Source organism: Canis lupus, chromosome 8 (genome assembly GCF_003254725.2).
Source record: "Canis lupus dingo isolate Sandy chromosome 8, ASM325472v2, whole genome shotgun sequence".
NCBI classification, from domain to species: domain Eukaryota; kingdom Metazoa; phylum Chordata; class Mammalia; order Carnivora; family Canidae; genus Canis; species Canis lupus.
In genome coordinates, this window is record NC_064250.1 from 12,375,683 (window position 1) to 12,397,348 (window position 21,666).

General features: G+C 37.5%; 1 protein-coding gene and 1 long non-coding RNA gene across 8 annotated transcripts in view; both read left to right on the plus strand.

Annotated features, from left to right (window-relative positions):
* NPAS3 (neuronal PAS domain protein 3) overlaps nt 1–21,666 on the plus strand; it is an 853,690-nt gene that overhangs the window by 410,239 nt on the left and 421,785 nt on the right. The gene's annotated exons all lie outside the window — the stretch shown is intronic.
* Nucleotides 790–21,464, plus strand: LOC112657978 (uncharacterized). Of its 2 annotated transcripts, none has more exons than XR_003135414.3 (3): nt 790–1,898; nt 19,533–19,689; nt 21,262–21,464. It is a non-coding gene; the product is annotated as an uncharacterized LOC112657978 (long non-coding RNA). The 2 variants fall into 2 exon arrangements; XR_007412267.1 differs by lacking the exons at nt 19,533–19,689; nt 21,262–21,464 and adding exons at nt 10,056–10,206; nt 13,614–13,735.

A 21,666-nucleotide genomic window follows, 5' to 3' on the forward strand; every position in this document is an offset into this window, starting at 1 on the left:
CACAGCTCGCATGTTTTTATTTTTTAACTATGTCATAGTTTTAGTTTATTTTAGTATTTTAGTTTTATTTTAAATAGGGAATTAGAGAAACATATGTTTGGGATAGTTAGGCAGCTTATTTGGAAAAGTTGGTTATGCTTGTCAGTGGATCTAGCATATTATTTCTGACAACGTATACCCTGAAAAACTGTTAGCATCAAATTCTCTGTGGTCAAATCCCAGTGATTCTCTGAGGTGGCTCATTGGCTGGCAGCGTCAGAATCTTCTGAAACACTTGTTTGAGGACTCATTCTTACTAAATCAGAATCTTCAGGGTGGTAAGGTCCAGAAATTTATGATTTCTAACAGCCTTTTGAGATAATTTTGATGTTTCATTAGGTCTGAGATGTCACAATTCACATTTACAAATTTAGGGCCCTGAAAAGCCTTCCTTGGTTTATTTTTGTTCACTAATATCTGTTAAGTTCCTATTTAACTGATGTTTATTGAGGTACACCTTGGGATTTGCTATTCTATCATGTGCACAACATTTTGAGTTACAGTAGATTTTGCAGTAGATTAGTTTCAGAGATACAAAAATATTTCTTCCTAGATCCTCAAATTTGTATTTCCTTTTTTTTCCTGTACACACTCTGTTCAGAATCTCCTTTATAAGTTTTGTATGAGCCATACCGTATATATTGACAGATTCTGATGTGATTCAGGATGACTCCTGTTTATATTCTGAAGCAGTCAGTGCATAAGACTTACTTATTCAGTGAAAGAAATGGTCCACGCAGTAGCCTCAGATTATTATCCTGTCAATTCATTCTGAAATTTGAGTCCAGAGTTCTCAAGGAAGGGTGACTAAGGAGCTGCAAGAATTTAAAACTAATTTAAAACATAAAACTTAGGAGTTTGACTTGAACATAAGCTTAATATAAATAGAGTATATGCTATTCCAAATGTCAGTCCAGCAGTTGGCATCATTGAGAGAATGGGGGATCTAGAATGAGGCTGCTGAGCTCTTCCATTCCTGAAACTGGTCATACCCAACTTAACCCAACACACTTTAAGAGAAACACGGACAACTGGATATCATTCAGAATAGAATAACCAGACTGGTGTGGGAACTAGAAATCATGTTATGTGAGGAGACGACGGAAGTTTTGGTAAAGTTTAGTTTGGAAAACATGATTTGAAAGGGATGTTAATGTCTTTTTTCTATATTTAAAGACATCATGTGAAAAAGGGATTAGATACATCCTATGCAGCTTCAGAGTGCGAAGGAGAGAAAGAGATAAAAAAAAATATCATCTTCATTCAAGAAAACTAAATAGAGCTGTTCACATTCAGAGTATGTTCAAAGCATTTGTCTCTAAAGGGAAGTATAGGTATCTTGGTAGGGATGCATTCAAGAAAATCAGACCTTCAAGTATGGTTGTACTAGGTAATTTTGAAATTGTTGTAGAAAGAATTTATCACTTGATTCTAATACCTGTAGTTATAACATGGGAAGAGCTGTGTATATTCCTCTAAATGAAATATTGGAATTGTGGGCAGGAAGGGGTTAGAAAGTGGTAGTAACAAGAAGAGCCTTCTCTGAGCTCTCTTAGTTTTCAGGGGACTCTTGAGCCAAGCCATAGACCCTTGCTGCAATATTCAGCAATTGCACATTCAGCAATCTCAGTGGTCCGCAAGCATAGGATGGTTTCCATATTTTCCTTCATAAGGATCAAAGTGGAATCTGGTCATGAGGACAGGGACCAATTCTTTCTTCCCACCCTCCTCCCCTTCCTTTACTTGCAAATATCTGATAAAAACCTGTGTCATCAACAAGGTAGGCATGGGAACAGTAGAACTTGGAAGATAAGGTAGAGGTCAGTTCTGAATACCATGATGGGGCTCAAAAACTGCTTGTGAGTTGCCTGAACCAAATGCTCTGCTTCCCTCCCTGTGTCTCCAGTGATGTTTCATAGGAGAGTGGGCGAAGGACCCCTTGGTGTAGAGAGTTCAGGGAGTAGGATGAAGATAGACTCCTTAATTTCTGCTTCATCCATTCTGGGGACTACAATATGTGTTTCTGCTATATATATCTTATTAGCCATGTATTCTCTAAGGAGTATATAAAAAGTTTGGCTTATCCTTTAAAATTTGACTTCTTTTCGGCTAAGATGGGGAACATTTAACTTAATGGTGATTCTATCAATATAAATTCAACTATTTCAAAATAATTTTCCAATTTAATGGTCTAATACTGTGTCTATAGGCAAGGTCATTGGCTGGGCTGTGCCCTGTGCAGCTCTGGGGCTACCAGTCAGTCACATCATTCCCATGGAAGCTCCTGTAATGACCTTGATGAGTACTGTAGTCCCAGTGAACTTGTAGCTGTTTCAGGCATGAATTTCAAGCCAGAGGTATCTTCTGCAGGAGAGTTGAGGGTTCAAGTGATACCAGCCTTTCAACTGCTGGTGAGGTACATGCATTGAGATTGAGTCACGGCATTTCAGTTCACTTTATTATTCTTCGACTTCTATTAATCAGATGAGGAGCAGATGGGCAAGGGGTCAAGATTAAAAATTGTGCTTTTTGTAACAAGCCAAGAAAAAAATCCAGGAACTTCAGGTCATTGTGTGGGGTCTTTCCTGAATGTAGAATATATGACTAACCGTTAATTTGGCTCCTGCTTTGAAAGCTCTCTTAGGGCATTGTTCCCATGTCATGATGTCCTTAATACCAAAAAATACGAGTGATAGTTACTTTTACTCTCCCAACTTAGAGACCAGATCAAATATTCATATTTTGCTTATCAAAGTTAATGAAACACAAAATAGAAACAAATATCATCTTCGTAACTCATAAAATTAACTAGTAGAATGACTTTCCCTTAGGTGCAGATTTATGAATGGAGTGCTTTAATTATTTGCATGCCCTTAGCAGAAGGTTTTAGGTTTTTTCTTCTTTCTGTAAATAATGCTTACATAATTGTTACATAAAATTGCAGTATTGTTTTTGCATACTCCCTAGCAATGCTGCTTTACTCACCTCACAGGTGTTAAAACAAAATGATAAAATCAGACCTGGTATATGGAAGATTTTTAAGGTTTATGTTTGTAATCATTGTCAGAGAATTATGGTGAACTCCCAATATGGATATGTTATATTACTGGCATTGTGTAATACATATCAGTACTCAAAACTCTTACATGCTTATAAAGTGATTGAAGGATGGTCTTTATCCATAAATGTTGATATTAAAATAAATGACATTTTATGATCTAGATGAATATAATCATAATAAGCACCCACATGTTTTATTGTGTAAGTTGTCTGGGGAGAATAAAAAGAATATTTGTTAAGAAATACCCAAAAGGGAGATAATGACAGAAACATGGTATCCACATGTCATTTTGTACTTGGCTGAATTGCATGAACCTTCCTCTGTGTCATTGTCCTTGGATTATTTCTGGGCATTAAGAAATTTTGCATTGCTCTTAAAACATTTAAACCTCAAACTGCAGAAGAATCCGGTGGGCAGACCCTTTGAGGGTGAGCAAAGGAGAACCATCAAAAACATTGTAGGATTATAATACTTGAGTTTGGTTGACTTGGAGTTGATCAGAAAAGGCTGGGCACAATGGTTCTGTGACTGCCTATCTTCCCCCAGCAACACTAGGGAGATGTTTTTGCCAAGGCTCATCTATTGGTAGAACAACCATCTTGGAAAAGACATAGATAGGACCATTACCTTATATCAGTTTAATTATTAAGTATGTATCTACCTAAAATGGTGGGGAAGAAGGGAACTCAGATGTAGCTATTTTCCTGTTTGATAGGCAAGGCAGTCAGATTTGTTTAGGTACTGGGATCCCTGGGTGGCTCAGCGGTTTAGCACCTGCCTTCCGCCCAGGGTGTGATCCTGGAGTCCTAGGATCGAGTCCTACGTCAGGCTCCCTGCATGGGGCCTGCTTCTCCTTCTGCCTGTGTCTCTGCCTCTCTCTGTGTGTCTCTCATGAATAAATAAATAAAATCTTAAAAAAAAAATTGTGTGGGTGAGGTGGATGACACCATTTCTCAATGAAATGTCAGATTTTCATCCTGAGGCTTTTCTTTCCTTCAACACTTCAACCATAGAATACAGAGTAAAGTCCTATCTCAAGTAAAAGAAGGACCTACATTTTAAAGAAAGCTGTTTGGGATCAGATTTGGAAAAAAATCATGGACATCTGGGTGGCTCAGCAGTTGAATGCCTGCCTTTGGCTCTGGGTGTGATCCTGGAGTCCTGGGATCGAGTCCCACATTGGGCTCCCTGCATGGAGCCTGTTTCTCCCTCTGCCTGTGTCTCTGCCTCTCTCTCTCTCTCTCTCTCTCTCTCTCTCTCTGTGTGTGTGTGTGTGTGTGTGTGTCTCTCTCTGTCTCTGTCTCTCATGAATAAGTAAATAAAATCTTAAGAAAAAATCAGAAGATTTACTGTGCAAATTCTGTTTCCATTATTAACCACATTTTGCAGATTGGTTAGAGATATGTCCTGGAACCCTGACTAGTTTGTTTGCATAGTATTTTGGTCCTGTAGAATTATTGTTAGAGAAAGACGTATGAGTTCCCTACCAGAAATATTTAAAACTTGTAGTTGATGTAATAAGAAAAACAAATACTATCTTGTGACATTTTATATTTATTTTTCAGTATTTCTAGTCATAGTCCTGCTCCAGTGTCTGAGACCCATTCAATCGTAGAAGACTAAGAAAAAGATTCTTTAGAGGAAGTAGATGAGCTTTATAGACAGAGGAAGCTACTTAGAACCATGTTGAGGTTAGAGATAATGCCAAGTATATTGATTGTTATCAGCATCTCCTTGAATCGGCAAGAGAAAAATGAAAGATTGATGAGTACAATTCAAACATCTGGACAAAGCAAAGTGAATAATACCTGAAACAGCTCCAAAGCCGACTAGCATGAGATCCAAATTATTTTATTTAAAGTGCTGCCTAGCCAAGACAACATCCATTTTATATCTGATGGCAGTGTTTTTAAAAGACTTCTCTGAAAGAGAGTGGCGACATTCAAGTTTCTTGTCTATTTTATTGATGAATTGGAATTTCACCCTTATTTATTAGTTCATTGGAACTTATAAAAGAAATGAGTAGCTCTAGAAAGTTACATATTCGTACTCCTGGTGGCCCTTGCTGGCAAAGTGGCATCCTGCTGGATATCAGTGCTAAAATAAAATGTAGTAACTTCAAATAATAGAGGTATTCTTTAGCTGTGATAGAGGAAGGACAAAAAGGTGAGCGACCCTATAGTCTCCCTATGATCCAGAATGGTAAGAAAATGTAAAACTAAATATAGAAAAAGAGAAAGTTAGTGAATATATTTGCATATGCAAATTAGCTTAATTGATACTGCTTGCCTCTACAGGGATTTTTCATTACAAACTGGAGTGCTACATTGTTCAGCTCATATTGAGTAATTTAGTAACTAATGAGACCAGTTTGCACTAATTTGCATATGATAAATGAGCTTAATTGCAGTAAATAACTTGGAGGCATAATTACTTAATTTTCCTGTGTTGCACGGCTTTTAAGTTCACTTGTATGAACAACTCAAGATAATTTTGCATATTTAAATTAGTTGCTTTTAAATTTTCTTGAACAAAAAAAAAGGAACACACCTTATCAATTGAGCTGTAAAACAATTGGAAGTAAGGTTTACAGTGTTTTTATTTAAAAAGAAAAGAAAGAGAAGTAGAAATTTCTTCACTCTATTGTTCACCTGTCTCACTTCCTTACCTCAAAAAGTATATCAGCATTGATAGAAAAATGTTTTTAATGTTGGAAGTTAATTCACAACTTCTATTAGAAACTGACCTGAGTTTAAATGGAAATACATCTATGAATGGAATCATAACTTTTGAAAAAGGGTTTATAAAAGAGATGTGTCTGTCCTTTATCTTATTTGGCAACTGTGTATTAGAAGAGTCCGCTGCGTCTCCTACCTGCAATGTGTGTGTCATCAAAGTTGCTGGGCTGTGATGAAGCAGCCATCGCTCTGACCCTTGCCTGTATTTTCTATCTAGATTAATGTTTTATCCTTAGGAAATCGGTTTCATTGGAGAATTTCAGTGTGGTTTGCCAAGGATTAGCTCACTGGTCTTCACATTAACCAAAGAATGTGTGTTTTATCAATATCTCTATCCTCAAAATTGAAAAACTGAAGCACACAGAGGTTGATGGCCAAACTATTATTTCACAATACTGTATTGCCTTAGCATTGCATTTTACAGGAAAAGGTAATTTATTATTAAAAATGAACAAATCATAAAAAATCATATTTGTGACTGAGCATAAGAAAATATTTTATGGTTGTGAAAGTGTAAAACCTGTCCTTTAAAAAATCATTGCTCCTTTACTTCATCGTATATATATATATATATATATATATATATATATATATATATATATATATGTATATAAATGTAGGAAACATTAGGGCTATTGATTTGCCACACTTTGGAAAAATAAGTCATACAACTTTTCTGTGAAAAGGTCAAATCCCACTAAACACAGTAGAAGCTTCCTGTATTTTTCAGAGGAGGGCCAGAAAAACTGCTTATACTAGAATATTCCAAGTCTAACACTCCAGTCCTTCATATAATAGATGCTCAAGAAATACCTGGTGAATAAATGAATGAGCAAAAAGAAAAGGTTCTTAGCAAAATTACAGTTAACCCCAGAGCTAGGGCTTCCTTCACCTCACCTCTATGTTCCCAGGACAGTTTATATCTACATCCCCTAGATGCAGAGCAGAGTAGGACAGATTCTTCTATTGCAGATTCTTCTATTCTTCTATTTTGGCATCCAGCTAACTTGAGTTCACATCCTAATTTGCCAACTTAGTAACTGTGTAGACCTAGAATGGTCTCTTGCCTTCTCTAAGCTTCCATTTCCTCATCTTTAAAATAGAGAAAATAGTAGTAAAATTTTTCCTGACAGGCATGTTGTGAGGATTGAATGAGATAGTATAGTTTAAAGTGCTTAGTCCCAAAACTGATACATAGAATGTATTTAAGTGTCTGCTAGTATTTATTTATCTATATGTTGGGTAGTCCAGAATAATGCCCCAGGTTCTGAGGAAAAATGTTGATGCTTATTGGTATCATTACCAGAATCAGAATACAGGAGCTAAACAGGCTAAAAGCAAGATAAATATTTTCATTGGACACAGCATCAATTATCTGTTTATATAAATGATATCTATATTTGGTAGTATATACTAACTGGTTCAAAATAAAAAGTTTAAATTTGGCGTTAAGAATATATTTTCACCTTGAGAGTGAAAAAATTGTTCTCAGAGCAACCAAAGGAGTTACCAGAACAATCTGTTTAGCAACCCCAAGCATCTAGAAAAAGTAGAGTTTATAAAACAACTCCAGAATCAGCATTTCCTTTGGACCAAAATGGGATATGCCATTATTCTTCTCATCATACTGTACAGTCTCCTTGTTTAGAAAAATGGGAATAAACAGCCAGTCAGAAGTCCAGAAGAACTAGAAGGTAAAGGCAGTCATCATCCATTGCTACAAATTATGTCAAGGAGACATTGAAGGGCACATAGGGTTCTTTTCACGCATGTTGCCCAAAATCTGTCCTCTGTAATGCCAGAGAGGACACCTTTCCACATCTAGAGCAGGAGAGAGAACTTCCTGAAAGGATTTTCATGATGGTATGTGTATCTGAGTGGCAGATACATACATATCCCTTTGGATTTTCACATCCGTTAGTAACTTTGATTTGCAGAATATGACATCGTTCCCAGACAAGTAGTATGAGAGGAGTGCAAGAGGGAAGGGGAAGGGTTTGAGGTAACCATTATTGTGGAGGAAAGCTGGAGGTTTTGGCCATGTGGCTAGAACTAGTGCTAATAGTGAGGGCTTTCTAGCCCCCAGATTATCTGAGATAGCCAGGATCCAGGAGAATGAGACACTAAATCTAAAAATACTAGGCTTCAATTCAGCAAATATTTACTGAGTTGCCTTATTTGCATCAGAGAGTGGAGAAAATAATGACGTACAAAGATGGGCCACGGTTTTGTCTCTCAGCATTGCCAGTAAGAGTTGGGAAGACTGAGAACAGAACAGACTAACACAGTTCAGTGCAGCTCAGATTAGAGGCTTTGGAATCAGTTATACCTGGTTTTGAATCCCTGATCTTTATTATGTAGATATGGACAATTTTTTTATACTCCCGAAGCCTCAGTTTTCTCAACACCAAATCGATATAGTAGTGATTCTTTACCTCCTACACCGCTGTAAGAATGAGATGAGATACTACACACAGTGTCTGGTGCATTAGTGAGTGTTCAACAAAAGTTGGCCCCATGGGATAGAGCTGCACTCTGGAGCAATAGGTGGGAATCTCATTCCCTAGCTTGGGGCTGGTCAATGAGCACTTCTGGGACTACAGAAGTATAGTAAAACATATTTTACTATAGTAAAACATTTCGCCCCCTTCACCCAACTACCCATACCCTTTTCTTAAGTCTGGTGTTCATGTCTGTGGGAGGTTTTTTTTTTTTTTAAGATTTTATTTATTCATGAGAGACACCGAGAGAAAGAGAGGCAGAGACACAGGCAGAGGGAGAAACAGGCTCCATGCAGGGAGCCCGATGTGGGACTTGATCCCAAGTCTCCAGGACCACGCCCTGGGCTGAAGCCACCCAGGCTGCCCTTTTTTTTTTTGAGGGTTTTTTTTTTGAGGGTCTTGGCCTCACTAAGACATAGATGTTCTCTCACGTGGTCCCATATCGTAGAGGTCTGGGAGGAAGGAGAAGAGCAATATTGTGGTTGGGCAGTTTTTGTGTAGAGCCTGCTGATAGAAAGATTGCTTCCAAGGTATGGAGGCATATCTTCCATTCTTTCCAAGGCGCTACGGGTTGCCGTGTTATTTGGAGATTACACTGGAACAGAAGGATAATTATACTTTCAATTTTCAAAGTGGACAGAGGTCTAAGCAAATCTTAGGGTTATGTGTCAAATATGAATATGAATAATTTCCTGATGCATGTAGATATCTGCAAATCAGGGCCATATTACAGTGTTCTTTCAGGCTTTAGAATAGTCCCTGGCGGTAGTAAACATTATATTCTTGCTACCAGCATCAGCTATGAATAACAGAATAGAGAGACACCAGCTGATTATCATTTCCCATGGAACCAAAACACAGTCAATATGGCCAAGGTTGCTTTCTCATCTGAATATCCAGAATCTCACAAGCCTTTTGGATTCTGTGAGCTTTTGGGTTTGAGGAAAGATTTACGGGGGTGAGATGGGAGTGGTGGGGGTGATGTGCTTCATTTCCTAAACTAAGCTGATTTGCAGACACTTGTGAGCATCTTGGAACACTGGGATTCTGCAAAAACACTTGGGGAAAGTCTGGCTCAGAAGAATTGAATCAAAATTAGTTTAAGATATTAAAAAAATCTCTAAATACAATAAGAGCTAAATTGAACACATAATTGAACATTATTATACAATAATGTCACATCTGTAGTCTACTTCAGTAGCTTTTTGAAGACCGAAAGACTATTACAGAAGAATCTTCCATAAGTAGTTGTCCCTCTTTGTGTGTGCACGTGTATGTGGTCAAATACCTCCTGTTAATTGCAGAGTAAAAAAAAAAACAAAAACAAAAAACAAAGGAAGAAATGTTGAAAAGTCAAAAAATACAGCCTCAAAAAATGAAGTAAATAAAAACCAAATAATTCCCACTATCAGATGTTCTGTTTCCCTTTGTACATTCGATTATCTGTAAATCAGCCGAGATGAAATTGTGATCCTCATCCTTTGAAAACAGTTGTAGAAGGAACAGCTGATTTCAAGAGGGAAATTACACAGCACATTGTGGCTGATACACGTTGGCAAGTGGTTTTCTTTTTCTGAGCCAGTCTCGAGTAATACTGTATCTATTAAAAGACTGCAGTAAGCAAAATCTATAGGTACCAGGAATAGGAAGATACCATAGGGGTCCTGCTAGAGAATGCAGGGATTACTGCTGGGCTCTGTTCTCTCTCTCCTGCAGGCAGGCGCACACCTGCGGGCCGGCCCAGGAGCTGGGTCAGATGCTCCAGGTCACCAAGACTCCTGCTGTTTTTATTAGGTCTGCTAGTGTCTTGTGAATGTTAATTCCCAGACACTTGCCAATTCAGAATCTGATGATTGAGGATTATAAGGTAAGGAATCCATGAGACTGTGTGATTTTGTGACATCAGAATAGAACCCTGCCTAAGAGGAAAAAGCCATACGGCGTTCTTTTGCCTCTGTCGGGGAAGGGTGGGGGAAGCATTTGGGTGAATTAGTGAAATTATTATAAATATTTATTATCCCTGGATGAATAAAATGTGTATGGTTGGATTACCCACACAGAAGAGCCTAGTCAAATTCCCATGAGGCCAGATAACTGCTACAGGAATTGTCAGGTCAGAGCAGCTGTTTCCCTTATTTCTAAAGATATAAAAAATGCAGGTGACCCTTTAGGCCACCAGAAAAATGCCCTCTGCAATAATCCACTCTCCTACTTCATTTTAGGGTGATACAGTGTTTTAGTAAATTTAGTCTGGTGTGGAGATTAGACCAGGGTAGAATTGACCTAAAGAAACAGAAATTTCTTTTTTTCTAAGTGGGAAGTCTATGAGTTCTACATAAATACAAAGGCAAATGATAATATCAATGACTATTTTAATTGCATCTTTAATCCATAAGGATAGTTCAATGACATTTTAAATTATGCTTTTAGAATTGTAGTCACATAGGAGATAAAACTCAGTAACTATTTAATAATGCATAGTAAGATCAACTGTATCCTCTCTTGAGATCACATTTAGGTGGACTGAATGTAAAAGCCCAATCCAGAATTTAGACAGCATTTAATCTTCTGGAAGACATTGTTGGGTCTTTCTAAATATAAAGTACCCAGGCCTGCCCCTTTGAGTTGGGACTAGTTATCTTGGCTGCATGATGAGTTTCAGTGGATTCATGGCTAAGCTGTATTATTACTAATTTTTTAGAAGGAATTGGATTGTTATCAAACAATTCACAGTACTGGAAGGTTACTAAACAATATGTGACAGACTGGTAACTAATTGATAATTATTTAACCTGGCTTTACTTGAAAGCTATGATATAGTTAAGTAGTTTATACTGCGGAAATATTTAAGTCTGAAAGAAAACAATCCCTTCTCAGGATGTGTCCTACACTGAAATTAGTGGGATGCCTCTGTTGCTGCTGTTACAGTGTCTTCAATGTAGAGTATCTGAAGGGTTTCATTTAAGTAAGAATGGAAACTTTGTTTGGAAAAGACTCGTTGTATTAAGAACATTGGAAAGCAGAGTAACTTGTGGATTCCCTAAAATTGAATGGTTAAAATTGGACCCAAGCACAAAGTAATTTGGATGGATGCAGATTTTCAATAGAGAACTATGCAAAGCTTGGGGGAATAATAGTATGTATTAGCACACATTTATTGATACTTACCATGTTGCAAGACACTCCCTGAGCCAGTTGGTCCCTGGCCCATCTTTTGATGAGGTACTGTTATCATTCCCATTTAAGGGTGAAGAAACTGAAGTTCAGAGTGGTAAAGTGACTTGGTAAGGACCCACAGCTTTTAGTGATGGGCACAGCTGGTACTGGAACCCTGAAGCAGACGAGAGAGAGAGAGAGAGAGAGAGAGAGAGAGAGAGAGAGAGAGTCAGGAATTATAAGGGGAATATTAGGTATTAAATCATTTTACTGTTGAAGTTTTTCAAGTGACATACTTTAAGCTCTGGTTTGAATGGAAACTAGAGGACATGTACTTTTGTTTAATAAAGAAATATTTGCCCTGAGCAGAAGACAACATTTTAAAGCTTGTCATTTCATTCCTGGGAAAGTATTTGAGGAAAATGACATGGCTCAGCCCTGTTTGCTGACCATTTTGTTGTCTCCTGCTGAGACTTGCCATTTCCATAGCCAGTGGGCTGTATTGAATCAGACAGAAGCAATAGGTCATTAACAGAAATGGAGACTTGGGACAGCCTGCAGAGGCTAAAAGACGGGCTGAATCATTTCAGGCCACATCAACAAAGCTGTGTCTAATAGAATCTCATGCAACTATGTTGGAAGAGTTTAGCCTGATTTTCAGAAAAACTTCAGAAACTTTAAAAAGCACGAAGTTATTTCTCCCCAAAGAGTGCCATGCTTAACATGAAAATAGAAGTGGGAGGGAGAACACTTCTGGTTTCTACATGCTGCATTTTCTCCCTTAGTCACATCCGTTGAAAATAACTGTTTAAAATCCATTTAGTTAAAAAAAAAAATCTTGGTTTTGCCTCTGACATCTGTCTTCACCTTAAGATCATTAACTCATAGCATTCATCTAAAGGGAGATGATATTATTTAATTTGATCAATATCCGAATTATTAGACTGTACTTCCTTGATCCTTGGAGATTGTTCTGAATTATGATTGGGAGATGGGGATGAGGGGACAGGTTTTGCCACTAAGATCGCAGTGCATTTTTTAAAACACAGAATACATAGAACACTTGGAAAACATATATAACTAGCCTCTTAAGTGTCGTCCAAATCAGGAAAAATACAGACCCTTGATATATTCATATTGAGCAAGTATTCATAGACAGCTTGCTGTATGTAAGACACAGCAAGTACCTCTATGGAGAATATTTAGGTGTTATTTCTTCTCACAAAGAATTAATAATACATTTCTGTTTTCTAAGCTGGAATAACGGGTACAGGTCTGGAAACAGGATCTGAAATTCCCAAGACTGCATTTACAATTAAAACTTAGGAAAAGGAATACCATTTTCGGGGCCAGCTATCATTCATATACTTAAAAATTCTCCATTTAGATAAACACGAGTGTACCCATGTGGATTTTTGGAAAAACATTCTAAAATGTTGGTATATGTGTCTTGTATCTCCTACTAGATGGTAAGCAGCTTGTAAATGGGAATCATGTCTTGTTCATCTAATACTGTATTGTGCACTCAGTAGGTGCTCAATATGTTTGTAGACTGACTGGAATTTGTATAAACAATGTATGTACCTTCTAGCCCATTGATAATTAATTGCTTCTTATGTTTGGGGCAGTGTTATTAAGAAGCCAGTGATACTAAATGATCCTAAGGTGTATTGCTGTCACTTGAAGAAGACATTTACATGCTGGGCTCTTAGTAGGGTTAATGCATTATGCACCCACGTCCCTGAGCACCAATGTGAGATTGTCCTTCTCAGCCAAGAGGTCATTAAAGAAAACACAGTCTCATCATAATGTCATTTTCCCCTCAATTTTCTGATTACTTACATTTGGTTTAGTCCTAATTATGAATACCTTTAATTGCTTTATCACAGTGATGATTAACTGTGCCCAAGTCAAACCCCTTTGAAAGAGAGGACAATTCCTTCTAAAGGCTCTGCATGATTGCACTTAGGAAGAATACTAAACAGAGGAATAGAGGTATTCAAACTTCCTAAAGGGCCGGTCAGCTCTTCTACATTTCTCAAATACCCAGGGGTGATTTTTACTTTTGAGTTTTTCAGAACCGGAAAAACTTAACCTTCTAAATGTTTCTTTTCCCAGCATGTTATAATCTGCTACTTTATTTACATGAATCATTCTGCCAGAAGACAATATTGGGAATAAAAAATGCCAGCTGTTCTGCAGAGTATTAAAAAAATAATAAATAAACTTTGAGATCCACATGTTATCACTGAGGGAGTGCTTGGCTGTGTTTGCCTTCATTGTGTACTGTTTGTGTGTGTAAAATAGGCATGATGGAGAGTTTTTGTGCCTTATAAACTAAGTTTAAAACACCAAATATATAAAAAAAATAAATAAATAAAACACCAAATATAAGTTATTTCATGTGACATGCTTGGTAGCACAGGTTCCTTTTAACCAATATATAGGCATTGATAAAAGTGGTTTAGTGTCATTATTAAATGAAAGCATTCACCTTAGGATATAAAAGAAACAAAACCTTGTGGTGTGCATTGTAATTATGTATTTTAATTCAATTTTTACAAAATATACAGGTTTTAAGATTTTAACTTAGTCTGAGATTAAATCATTTGAATCTGAAGTCAGCAGCCAGCATTATTTTAGTCTCTATGTACATTTAAAAAGCAATATCATTGTACAATATTTATTTAAATCTTAATTTTATGTTTCAGAAATATCAGTATATGTAGCACATTTGCATCTATCACCCAGATTTTTAATTGACGAAGTTCGTAACAGTCAAACAATGCTCATTTTTCTGTTCTTCCTCGCCGAGGCATGGACCACACACTAGGGGATCAGGATGGAGACTCTGTTCATCCCTTGAAGAAGGAGCAGGTTTGGTCTGCAGAGAAAGGGAGGGTCTTTGCTTTGGGAAAGCTGGCACAGATGAGCAGGAGGACACGTCATTGTCAATTTATTATCAAGCTATTCTTTCTCCCTGGAGGAAGGCTTTAGAATTTTTAATCTGTGATGATTCACACTTGGGAAGCATCTCTTTTTCTCATTTTGTTACTCCCACCTGGAAGGAAACATTCATCCAGTGGCTCATTTGCAAAGGAGCAAGTGAAGAGAAGTGATGTGTAGATAAAGACCCTCCTTTGCTTTTTTTCAGGGTAGATACCTGTACCACACAGCTGTTCTAGTGCTGTGGGGAAGCTGCCACAGAATCAGAGAAACACTGACATGAATGTATCTGCCATAGTACATTTTCTTCTCATGCTAATTTTCCCTGTTGGAAACCTGATGTACAGAAATACAAGGTTTCCTATACCCGTTTTAGACTCTGCACCCTCTGTTTCTGATCTTTGGAGGTTGTTTGTTTGTTTGTTTGTTTGTTTTTTACTTTTAAAAATAAGGAAATAGCACCAATATTTTTCAGATGTCCCTTGATAAGCCTTACATATAAAAGCTGACAAAATAGGTAAATTCCCAGGGTGCTGCAGTGTGAGGTGATTATCTAGCTTATTGTTTTCAAACACACTAAAGTCTAGGAAGTGCCAGTGAACACAACAGGGTGGTAGCAGACTGACCCCCAGCAGAGAAACAATCAGGTCTAGCAGAACATTCAGCTGTGGGGCCAGGAAAGAAAAGCTGACTTCCAGATGCCAGTGCTTTGGAAATTTTATCTGGAGTTGCACATATGGGTTCTGCATCTGCTCGGGTTATGCCAGCAGTCAGCGTCCAAATTGACACAGCTACCATGGCATGAGCAAGCAGAGGCACGACTATATGTCTGGGTCTCTGCTAAGACAGCTGTCAAAAGCAGTGATGTTCACCTTATGATATCTAATTTAGAGGACCAACCTGGGCTCTTTGAGTGATAGGTTTTAAGCACCCATGAGTCATTTCCAAATGGCCATCTTTGGAGGAATGTGGTGATGGTGAAGAACATATACACAGAGATCAGTCTGTGGGCATATATGAGCACATATATAATTATGATTTTTTTTGACCAGTATAATAGTGCTCAAGGAAAATTAGTATCAAATGATTTAGGACAATGATTTAAATTAGTGCATGGGAATTGTTGTCATAGAAAAATGGTTAACAAATCTAATAGTGACAGTATATGGCTTTCTCCTCTTTTGCGTGAAAAGACTCAAGTCCAGAAAACATTAGTTTTTGCCTTTCAGTAAGTACTTTTTTTAAATCTCATCATAATTACCCCAAGAGCAAGCTAAGTGACTCAGCATAAACAAGTCACCTTTTCATCTTTTGCATTCTCCAGAATCCTTCTTAAAAAGAGAAAAGGGTAGTTTTTACCTCCTGCTATCTCAACTTATTGGGAATAACCAATGGGCAAGAGTTAGGCATTGGGGGCCAATTTATATCTTTACTTTCAATTTCAGCCATTTGTTTATGTAACCTTCTACCTTCATTAAAACCATCAATTCCTGATAGATAACTGGATAGGTATGGGAGAAAAGAATGATTTATGTTGTTCTTTTTTATTTGTCTTTATATAGATAACCTATTTATCAGTAGTTTTGGGGACTTTTGTTAAATTGCTGTGCTTCTATTTTATTATTATAACTTTGCAGTTATAAACCATACTAAGTTTTAGACGCATTAGAGAAGTTCACAGATTTTGCAGGTGATATACAATAGTGATTGACATTAATAGGAATCTGGAGAGCATCCTGACATGCTATGTATAAATAACTATATTCTAATTTTTCTTTTGCAATTAGATGTTTTAGTGAAGAAAATATGCACTTTTAGCACTTATAGCACTTTAGATTATTCTTTTTTAAGATTTTATTTATTTGAGAGAGAGAGAGAGGGTGAAAGTTGGGGCAAGAGCAGAGAGAGAGAGGGACAAGCAGACTCTGCTAAGTGCAGAGCCCAATGTGGGGCATGGCACAGAGCTTGATCCCATGACCCTGAGGTCATGACCCGAGCCAAAATCAAGAGTCAGGTGCTTAACTGACTGAGCCACCCACATGCCATCATTCTTAAATGTATTTTGTCACTCTTGAGTCTTGAGACACCACATGTCTGTGGTATGCCTGTTGATCTAGTGTATGCAGTTAGGCTTGATTTGGTCCCCATGATTTAGGTCCTTTGATCTTAGCATTGGAGCATTTATGTCGAGATAAAGAAAGCAACATGGAACCAGGACCTCAAATGACATGCCTAGCAAGCCAAAAGAGAGACCTTGGCTTTATAATCTTTAGTTTGCTACAACTCAGAGGCTCATACATATTTATGCACCTTTCCTACTCAGAGGTTGGTCTATCCAACATTAGATGAGTAGTGATCCTTTTTAGCTACCTCAGGATTGTATGGCCTGGAACATCCTGTCCTCAAAGAGAATGGCTAGCTAAGCTTCCATGAAGGCAGCCTGAATATTTGGGTCTGGGTGCTTAGGGTAGTAGTTGACCTGACTGAAGAAAAAGATATCCCCTCCTCCAGTTCTACTCTACACACTGGCAAAATTCAGAAGCCTGGAACTTAACTGAGAAGAATTTCTGTGCTGCTATCCCCAGCCACAGCATTTGATGATCCTTTTTTTCTGGCTTACATGGCCGGTAATGGTCAGGTTATAACTAAAAATGGAGATTCTCCTGGGATATTAGATGTATTCCAGAAGGCCATCAAAGAAGGTGCCTGTCTTTCCTCAGCTCAGGCATCCAGATGCAGGAGGTTAATGGTCTAGGGGCTGCCAGCATTTGTCCCTAAGTTCTACAGGCACTGCAGGAGAAGAAGGGGAGAGCTATGGAAAGGTGGTCTCCCAAAGTCCCCAGAGTAAAGGGCTGGTGTTGTGGTGGGTCCCCTATCACAAGGGCCTCTCATCAAAATGATGGTTGGTTTGTCACTAATCTACATACTAATTCAACACATACGTATTTATGTAATTATTGAATACTGGGGTTTGCAATTAGATACAAATACCAAGAAACAGTTATGGTCCTTGTTCTCATGGATTTCTCCAAGTCAGGCTAAGGAGATAGATAGAAAAATAAGTAATTGTGATAAAATTTTTGAGGAGCAGACCTAGAGGTATGAAAGACTCAAAAGGTGAAGGAAGCCCTGAGGGAAAAGTCTTGAATTCTTCATTGAGAATTAGAGAAGGTACCACAGGTTGTGTGATCCTTGAGCAGGACTTGGTGGGTGAGTGTGGTTCTACCAAGTCAGAAGGATAGGAAGACCTTCCAGATGATAAGAATGGCATGTCCAGGTGTTCAGAGCTTTGCAAAGATGTAGGAAGGGGTTCTGTGGGGAAAACAGAATGGGGTTTATATAAAGTTAGTATTGGCATTCTATTCATTTTGATTCCAAAAGGACTTATTGATTGTTTATTTTGTGCCAGTCCAGAGTTAAACTTGATAGATATTAATAAAAGGTCTCCCTTCTTCAGTTCACGTAGTGACTTCAGCATGGTGGGTAAAAGACGATCAGGAGAGGAGTCTAGACAGAATGTAAAGTTGAAACCAAATGCCAGGGCGTAGAGTTTGGACTTAACCTTGAACTCTCTGAATATAATTGGGATCTTCATGGGAGGTGAATGGGGGGAGGAAAAAGAACATGTGGGAAGGGGGAACAACCAGCAGTGGTTGGGATAGTTTCAGGCAAAGATGATGAGGCTTCAACTAGAAGATGATCATGAGATTGCAGTGGAGACAGAGCTGAGTGATGTTTTAGAAAAAAACAGTTGTACTCTTCTTTACAGATTGGGAAACTAAAGCTTAGAAAAGTTAAGTAGCTTATTCAAATTCATAGAGATAGCAAATAGTAGAGCTGAAATTTAAACCCAGACAATCCGATATGGAGACTGTGGTCTAAGGCCATGGGTAAGAGAATGAGATCTTGAATTTTAAAACCACAGGTTTTTATCATGTATATTTCATAGGAGTGATATGAGAACTAAATAATTGAACCCATGTAAAGCCCTTTGCAAAAAAAAGAATTTAAAAAAAAAATAAAGCCCTTTGCACCTGCCTGGCAACTGGTCAGGGCTCTATATCTGATACAATTATTATTGTTTTCATCATTATTATAAAACCTTTGTTCCTTGTCTCCTCTTCATGAGGCACATCACCTCTGATTATGCTGTAGACTTGTAAGCTTCCTAGGGTTAATGAAAGAAATAGTTCCTGCAAAAGAGGCTGTGAGTATCCTATCCTTAAAAAGACAGATGTCTTGGTATTGTGTACAATATATAACACATACTTGGCAAGACAGTGTAAGGAGGTAAATAATGATCATACTTTAAAACAAATGAGCAATCATTATTAATACATTTGGAATATAAAAAGGTTAGTCATTTGGAACAAATGTCATAAAAATATTCTACCGTGGGTACTGGACTTTAGAAACTATATGTGTTTCCTTTAGAGTACTTTTAATAATGACAAAGTCACTTCTCTCAAGATGGCTTTGCAGCCAGCTTTTCCATAGGGAAAGCAGAACTTGCTATGGGAATGCAATTGGGTTAATTCACTGGCCTTCCTAATAACTCTCAAAATGTGTACATTATTAGAAAATGAACTTCATGTTAACTTTTTTGTTCAAACTCAACAGTGAAAGAATTGGATACCATAGTTTTGTTCTTTCTTTCATATGTCATTTACAAAGGGACACTTGTAGCTCTCACATCCTACAGGGCTTGAGTGAGTTCAGCAGGGCTACTGCTTGGGGTTGAAGCCACAATCTTAATTTTATTGAACATATTTTAGCGTGACATTAAGATGAAGCAAAAAGGTTAAATTTATCTTAGAAAAATCAAAGTTTCACTTAATACATGTTTATGATTTCATTTTAGAGCTAAGACATAATTAGCTATCTCTCATTTATAAAACAGAACATCTTTTCTTCCGTTTTTGTAAACCAGACACAATTTTTGAGTGAGGCTTATTGTTTCCTCCCTTTATGTGTGTTCATACTAAGTGCTGGTATAATTCCATTATGTTTTGACTTGAACATTAAATATTACCTTGAAGATACACTTTCCAGCAGTCGTTTTCTGATAGTGACATATTGTACTGTTTGAAGGGTGTCATATGGTCATCTGTCAGCCGAATGTTGTTCCATGGAAAGAATTTTATTCTTCAGATGTCATCTAGAATGCCTCAGGTTAAAAAGGAGAAATCTAACAGCATTCACAGATTCTGCATGTAAGGAAATGAGGCAAGGCCAGGATGGACCTAAGGTAGGTGGAAAGGGATTAGTCCACTCAGAATACAGTCTCTAATAAAGAGAATTGTTATATTTTGAGAATTAAAAATTTGATACAATTCGATTTTATGACAGAAAAGCACACACCTCCTTTAAGGACTTTTGGTACCTATCTCTCCTTGTCTTTTGACATGCATACGAAGGTGCAAACATGGCAGTAATAAGGTAGAAAAAGTGCCACCTCCCTACCAAAAAAAAAAAAAAAAAAAAGAAAAAATCTGAGAAAAATGCAGGAGATCAAGGCTTGCTTTATCAGAGACTAGAATGATAGAGAAAAGAAGAACATGTTCTTGCTTCAGAATAATTTAGCAGTCAATATTTCTATCGGTAATATTTCTTTCAACACAAATTAAGATGCTGGCCCTTATCCAAAGACACCTCATCCCCTATTACATTATAGATCTGCTCCAGCTGTGGCTGCTTTTATACAAAGAGGGCAAGTCTAATAGCCAATTTGTAGGGTATACTGCACCAAGTATGTGGGCGATGGATAGTCTCCACTAGATGCATTTTCCTTCTCTCTAATCTTTGCCGGAATATACCTAGAAATCCATGGATGCTATTATTTTCCTATCTTTAAAATGCAGGGAAAATATGCATCTGCGTTTGTATGTTACCTGGCATTTTTAGGATGTAGAATCAATACCCACACTAAGAAAAGAAGGGTGACACCTGTTTGTTTCTTATTTTATCACTGCATTTCATTGCTGAATTCTCTCAAAATAACTATGATTCTTCCTCCTCTCCCCCCCCTTTTTTTTGCAATTTAATTAAAAACTGTAATTCTGTTCCTTAAAAGAAAAACTAAAGAGGCATACTATATATCCTGAACTTTTTTTTCGTAACAAATGTGTAGCTTGGAACATTTGCAAATTTAGATCTTCACCTGTCCCTACCATCCATTTATATTATGCATCCCTTTGAACTATATAATGTCCATCAAGGTAACAAGGAAGGGAATACTAAGGCACAGAAGTCTGAAGCATCATAATACTAAAGCAAATAATCAAATATGAAGAGATAAGAGTAGCTATTTAAGCAGAGGGAAAATAGAAGTCCATGAATTTTGGCCTCTATCTTAATTCACTACCGACATTATTTTTTTTTAAAGATTTTAATTTATTTTTTTCATGAGAGACAGAGAGGGAGAGGGAGGGAGGGAGAGAGAGAGAGAGAGAGAGAAGCAGAGACACAGGCAGAGGGAGAAGCAGGCTCCATGCAGGTTGCCCGACATGGGATTCGACCCCCGGACTCCAGGATCATGCCCTGGGCCGAAGGCAGGCGCTAAACCTCTGAGCCACCCAGAGATCCCCACTACCGACATTATTAACATCAGTTTTCATTTCAGGGTCATGATATCTCAAAGTCTTTTCTAAGTTCTGATAGAGAAGAGGAAGAGAAAAAGATAGAGGTAGAGATGGAGACAGAGGGAGAGGTGATTTTTTTTTTCAGGGCTGAGCAAACATTGCCTTGAAGTTTTTATGGTCAGATATAGAAAAAGCACAAAGTGAGGCCGATAGTAATAACCTTGCTGTTAATCCTACAGAACGCCATGTTATTCTTCTTGGCTTTGCCAGAACTTCAGAGAAATGTTCACCTTTGGGTATATTGATGGCAGCAGAAGGTCTTGGATCAAACTCCCAGATATACTTCATCTCAAACATACCACAATTTTAAAATGACTAAATGAATTTCACATAAAGACAGTAGTTTTATTGATAAAGATTATCCCAATAAAGATAAATAAAAATGTTTCCTGATAAATGAGCAACTGAAACATTTCTGGAGCTTTGTTTTCAGATTAGGATTGACATTTTCAGTTTAAAGAAAACAAGTTAAAGTGACAATTATTATGAGATCATTATATATTTATTGAGAAAGATTAGTTTGACTAATAGGATTATCTCAATAGTTCAAGGACAGGTGGGTAATAATCCTCTTGTCATAGTTT